The sequence below is a fragment of the Mastomys coucha genome, unplaced genomic scaffold (assembly GCF_008632895.1).
Source record: "Mastomys coucha isolate ucsf_1 unplaced genomic scaffold, UCSF_Mcou_1 pScaffold20, whole genome shotgun sequence".
NCBI classification, from domain to species: Eukaryota; Metazoa; Chordata; class Mammalia; order Rodentia; family Muridae; genus Mastomys; species Mastomys coucha.
In genome coordinates this window covers 38,487,688-38,494,186 of record NW_022196903.1, presented here as the reverse complement: position 1 = coordinate 38,494,186, position 6,499 = coordinate 38,487,688, and the positions used below count along the sequence as shown (strand labels likewise).

At 35.1% G+C, this 6,499-nt stretch overlaps 1 protein-coding gene across 2 annotated transcripts in view; it reads left to right on the top strand.

Annotated features, from left to right (window-relative positions):
• Nucleotides 1-6,499, top strand: part of Tpk1 (thiamin pyrophosphokinase 1) — a 364,719-nt gene that overhangs the window by 115,271 nt on the left and 242,949 nt on the right. The window lies entirely within an intron of this gene.

Here is a 6,499-nt window from a genome sequence, read left to right as displayed (position 1 = left end):
ATCCCTTCAGCTCCTTGGGTCCTTTCTCTAGTTCCTTCATTGGGGACCCTATTCTCAGTCCAATGGATGGTTGTGAATCTCTACTTCTGTATTAGTTAGGAACTGTCAAAGCCTCTCAGGAGACAGCTATATCAGGCTCCTGTCAGCCAGCACTTGCTGGGATCCACAATAGTGTCTGGGTTTGATGACTGAATATGGAAAGGATTCCCAGGTGGAACAGTCTCTGGATTGTCCTTCTTTTAGTCTCTGTTCCATAGTTTATCTCTGTGACTCCTTAGATGGGAATTTTGTACCCCCTTCTAAGAAGGAACGAAGAATCCACACTTTGGTCTTCCTTCTTCTTGAGTTTCTTATGGTTTGTGGATTATATTTTGGGTATTCTGAGCTTCTGGGCTAATATCCACTTATCAGAGAGTCCATGCCATGTGTGTTCTTCTGTGATTGGGTTACCTCACTCAGGATGATATTTTCCAGATCCATTCATTTCCATAAAAATTTCATAAATTCATTGTTTTTAATAGCTGAGTAGTACTCCATTGTGTAGATGTACCACATTTTCTGTATCCATTCCTCTGTTGAGTGACATTTGGTTTGCTTCCAGTTTCTAGCTACTATAAATAAGGCTGCCATGAACATAGTGGAGCATGTGTCTTATTACATGTTGGAGCATCTTCTGCGTATATGCCCAGGAGTGATATAGTTGGGTCCTCTGGTAGTACTATGTCCAATTTCCATAGGAACTGCCAAACTGGTTTCCAGAGTGGCTGTACCAGCTTACAATCCCACCAGCAATGAAGGAGTGTTCCTCTTTCTCCACAACCTCTCCAGCATCTACTGTCACCTGAGTTTTTTTTCCTAGCCATTCTGACTGGTGTGAGGTGGAATCTCAGGGTTGCTTTAATTTGCATTTCCCTGATTACTAAGGATATTGAATATTTCTTTAGGTTTTTCTCAACCATTTGGTATTCGTCAGTTGACAATTCTGTGTTTAGCTCTGTACCCCATTTTTAATAGGGTTATCTAATTCTCTGGAGTGTAACTTCTTGAGTTCTTTGTATATATTGGATATTAGCCCTCTATCAGATATAGGATTTGTAAAGATCTTTTTCCGATCTGTTGGTTGCTGTTTTGTCCTATTAACAGTGTCCTTTGCCTTACAGAAGCTTTGTAATTTTATGAGATCCCATTTGTCAATTCTTGATCTTAGAGCATGAGCTATTAGTCTTCTGTTCTGTTTTCCTCTGTGCCTATATGCTCCAGGATCTTCTCCACTTTGTTTTCTATTAGTTTTAGTGAACTTAAGACCAATTTCTTTTATGAATATCGATGCAAAAATACTCATTAAAATTCTTGCAAACTGAATCCAAGAACACATCAAAACGATCATCCTTCATGGTCAAGTAGGTTTCATCCCAGGGATGCAGGGATGGTTCTATATACCGAAATCCATCAATATAATCCACTACACAAACAAACTCAAAGAAAAAAATCATATGATCATCTCATTGGATGCTGAGAAAAGATTTGACAAAATCCAGCACCCCTTCATGATAAAAATCTTGGATAGATCAGGAATTCAAGGCCCACACTTAAACATAGTAAAAGCAATATACAGCAAACCAGTAGCCAGCATCAAACTAAATGGAGAGAAACCTGAAATGATTCCACTAAAACCAGGGATGGGCAAGGCAGCCCACTCTCTTCCTACCTATTCAATATTGTACTTGAAGTCCTAACCAGAGCAATTAGACAACAAAAGGATATCCAAGGGATACGAATTGGAAAGGAAGAAGTCAAATTATCACTATTTGCTGATGATATGATAGTATAGTTAAGTGACCCCAAAAATTCCACCAGAGAACTTCTAAACCTGATAAACAACCTCAGCAAAATAGCTGGGTATAAAATTAACTCAAGTAAATTAGTGGCCTTCCCCTACACAAAGGATAAACAGGCTGAGAAAGAAATTTAGGGACCAACACCCTTCACAATAGTCACAGATAATATAAAATACCTTGGTGTGACTCTGACTAAGCAAGAAAAAAATCTGTTTGACAGGAACTTCAAGTCTCTGAAGAAGGAAATTCAAGATCTCAGAAGATGGGAAGATCTCCCATGCTCATGGATTGGCAGGATTAATATAGTAAAAATTGCCTTCTTGCCAAAAGCAATCTACAGATTCAATGCAATCCCCATCAAAATTCCAACTCAGTTCTTCACTCACTTGGAAAGAGCAATTTGCAAATTCATGTGGAATAAGAAAAAAACCAGGATAGTGAAAACTATTCTCAACAATAAAAGAACCTCTGGTGGAATCACAATCCTGGACCTTAAGCTGTACTACAGAGCAGTTGTGATAAAACCTGCATGGTATTGGTTCAGCGAAAGGCAAGTGAATCAGTGGAATAGAATTGAAGGCCCAGAAATGAACCCACACACCTATGGTCACTTGGTCTTTGACAAAGGAGCAAAAACCATCCAGTGGAAATAAGACAGCATTTTCAACAAATGGTGCTTGCTCAACTGGCAATATGCATGTAGATGAATGCAAATCGCTCCTCTCCTAGCTCCCCTTGTACAAAGCTCAAGTCCAAGTGGATCAAGGACCTCCACATAAAACCAGATACACTGGAAGAACATTTTAAAATACTGAAAATGTGCAGAGTTGTCTGTACAAGTTAGCACATCTTCCTTTGCTCCTCCCTTCTTGCTTTATCTACATTGTCTTTCTGTCTTTTCTGGATTTTTATGTTAATTTGGTGTCATACACCATAGTAATTTTGGTGGTTTTCTATTAGAATTAGAGTTATAGGGGTTAGCTTAAAAACATTCTGATAATCAGAATTCATAGATATTGGGACCAAAATCGAACTCCAGTGTTTTTTTTTTAATAACTAAAGTGTTCTAGATTTTTTTCTTCCTCTCCACCTCCTCTTCTTTTTCTGTTTTTGTGTTTTTCATATAAATACTTGCAATTACTTTAATAGTATACTTTGCAGTAAGTGAAATTATTTCTCTTTAGTTTTATTCAACGGAAGATTTTGAAATAGCCAATTTACCTGTAATTGTGAGTGCAGTTCTTTTTTGTTAATATGGCTAAATGCTGAGATAAAAAACAATACTTAAAGATATCTTTAACATACCAGAGTTGCTCAGATAGAAAATTTGCTCCATTGGTTTTTAGTGTGTTTTAGTTTTCAGATGTTTATCAACCTGAAGCATAGTAAATAACTGTTCAACCATTACCAGACAATCTGCAAAAATTTTGCTGTATAAGCTAACGGACATTTTACATTAAGAGCTAACTCATGCAGTAATGCTTAGGACAGTTTAAATTATGATGAATGGACATTTTGGGACCAATTTATTGTGATTTATCTGACTCCTCCTTTAGCATGCCCTCCACTTCTGGTTCTGTTCCATAGTCGTTTCCTTTATTGGTTATATGTGTTGCACGTTTTTCAAATTGCCTTGTGTGAACCTATGCCATCATTGTTTCTATATTCTTCAGGTATTTTCTTTTGAAATTAATTTTATTTATATATTTGTAAAATTTGAAAATATTTTTGTGAATAAACCTTTAAAAAGTAACTAACATTTTTATGGTACCTTATGGGAATCAAATTGTTTTGAAAGTGGATTTTGTTTCCCCTTCAGAATGAATATATTCCCATTTCTAACTCATGTGTTACAAGACGGTAGTCTGTACTTTTCCTTAGTCATTATTCTAACTCACTTTCCTCTTATAACCTTGATAATATGGATACATTTAGTTACTAAGTGTTTGTCTTTTCAGAAACTTCCCTAAATCTATTACGTAAAATATATTAGAGACAATAAGTCTTCAAAATTTTTTAAACTTTTATTGCATTATGATGAGAAAAGTTACATGATTTCAATTTATCTGAATTTGTTAACATTTTAAAACATATTTTAAGTAAATAGAATTAAATCACATTCTTGTTTCCCTTTTTGCCCCCACTCCTCCCAGATACCCCCCTTCAATACCCACAATATCTTTTTTGTTATATTCCTTAAAATTTACAAAATGTTATAACAATAAATATAAGTGTTATAAATGTTGCTTGATATAAAACAACTCAATTTTTTTTTTTATTGAAATAAACAATGGGAATTTGAGCAGAGCTGGGTGTGTTCACCTCCTTTACGTTTCTTCCTTTGGTGCTGCCTCTATCTGCCCATTGCAAAGGAAGCTTTTTTTAGTCTAGAGGACCTACATACATTTGCTTCTCACCCCATTTTCTTTCACAGCAACATGTTCTTGGATGCCTAACAAATGAAAATGTACCTGTATTTTGTTGACTTTGTTTTGTGTGTTTGTCTGTGATATCACTGGTGACAAGACCATGCCTCATAGTTGCTAGGTCAGCACTTTATCCCAGATCTTCACCCCTGGCTCTTAAAAAGACTTACATGTTGAATTCAGCTGATCTTTGCTATGTAATATAGTATGGAAACTGATATCATTATACTTGTTAATTTTTACCAATTAGACACTATTTCTTTCATTTTATATTGCTTTAGTAAATAAATTTTCACATAAAAGATCTCATATACTTGTTAATTTTGTTTATGGAGAATTACTTTTTATACTCTGAGGGTAATTACTGATCGTTTACCATCTGTTTCTATTAATCAGTCTTTTTATGCTCCCCAATCAGTGATATTTTGCTATTTTATGTGAGTTCATTTCTCCCTCTTCACTGATGATGATTTTGATATGTAGGAAATGTGCCACAAATTCTATGCACTTCTGTTTATTCCTGGTTTCCGGTGATTACAAATGCTTAGGGCGTCTAATGGAGCTAGCCCTCCCTCTGGGTTGTTTCTATAGACTCTGCTCTCATTTCATATTGTGTAGGAGCCTGGGCTGTTCTTTTCTAAAATGTAAACTTCTCATATTTTAAAAAATTCTAACAAAAAGCAGAGAAAACTGCTAAACTGCTTACTAAATGCCCAGTGTGTTCATGTTCTGTGACTAGATTTAATTATTAATTTACTAATTGTTTAATGAGCCTACTCTATAGTGTAGACGCTCAAGCTACAACTTAGTGTTTTACTTCCTTAGCCTGATATTGTTTCATATATAACAGGGATCACAGGTAAAATGGACTTTTGATGGGCTTTTCCATAGACTTTGATAGGTATCCATTACATTCTGATGTTAACATATCAAAAGTTAGAGTTGAATGTTATAAATCTTCTTAAATATATAGGAAGGTGATCCATGGTTTTAAAATGAAGAAGTAGGTCAGCAGAGTGGTTTGTTTCTACTGAAGTTATTTCTGTCTTAGGCATTTGCTCATGCTAATGACTTAGTGTGGAAGACATTGAAACTTTGGACTAGGAAATCAGTGGAATACTGTGAGTGGAACTTAATGAGCTGTTTTATTTGAAGCCTGGAAGACAATACTGTTGAGAGTAACACAGACAGTGGAAACCTGCAGAAATGAATAAAGACTCTATTAGCAATTGGGATACAAGCTATTCATGAAATATTTTGAAAAAGCAGTCTGGCTATATTCTGCCACTTGCTTGAGACATAAGTACTGAACTAATTTTTTTGGTGGGGGAAATTTCAAGACAGCATAAATTTGGGGCTGTAGCATCATTACTACTGATTACTCTTGTATAAATCTACAGTGAAAAAATAAACAATGTACTTAATATTAAAAGGTTTGATCTTAATATTGCATAGGGGCAGAAGAGAAGAAAAAGAAGGTAAAGAAATTGCTATGATATCCTGTTAAATCACCAATATCTTGCAACCATCCTACTCCATAGGATAAAAAAAAAAAAAAAAATACATCGATCTTAACTCCTAGGGCAAGAATTTAAAAAAAAAATAAGTAAATGAGGCCAAGGCTCTCTAAATCAACATGATCAAATCTCACATGAACTCTCAGACACCCAGGCAGCATGCACAGTTCTACACAAGGCCTTTTACATATATATTATGGCTTCCAGTTTAGTGTTTTTAATGGAATTCCTAAGTGTGAGAAGAGTCACCCTTTGTTTCTTGTGCCTTCTCTTTGTTTTGTCTAGTTCCAGTGTGTTAGTTTTTGTTTTATCTCATTTTATTTTATTTAAAATAGAAGCATTAGAAAGTAGCAACACAATGTCATAAAGGTCCTTTCTTGAAAATTGATTTAATAGTTTAAAAACAGTAATCTTAACTACTAATATTAACATACAATTATTAACATAATATTGATATTTGACATAATTGAAGAAAGGTTTTATAAATTGAAGGAGAATTGAAGGAAGGTCACATACAGAGGAAAGACAAGAATGAAACATTTCGAGAAAGGTCAAGGGCTGGTAAGATTCTCCACAGAAATGTTTCAGTGGGATTCCCAGAGACAGAAAGCTAAACAGGATGGAAGACAGAAAGAAATTGAGTTAAGATGACTTAGATTCATCAGAACCTGAGAGAGATCCTTCCTCCAGAGACAGAAAGCTAAACAGGATGGAAGAC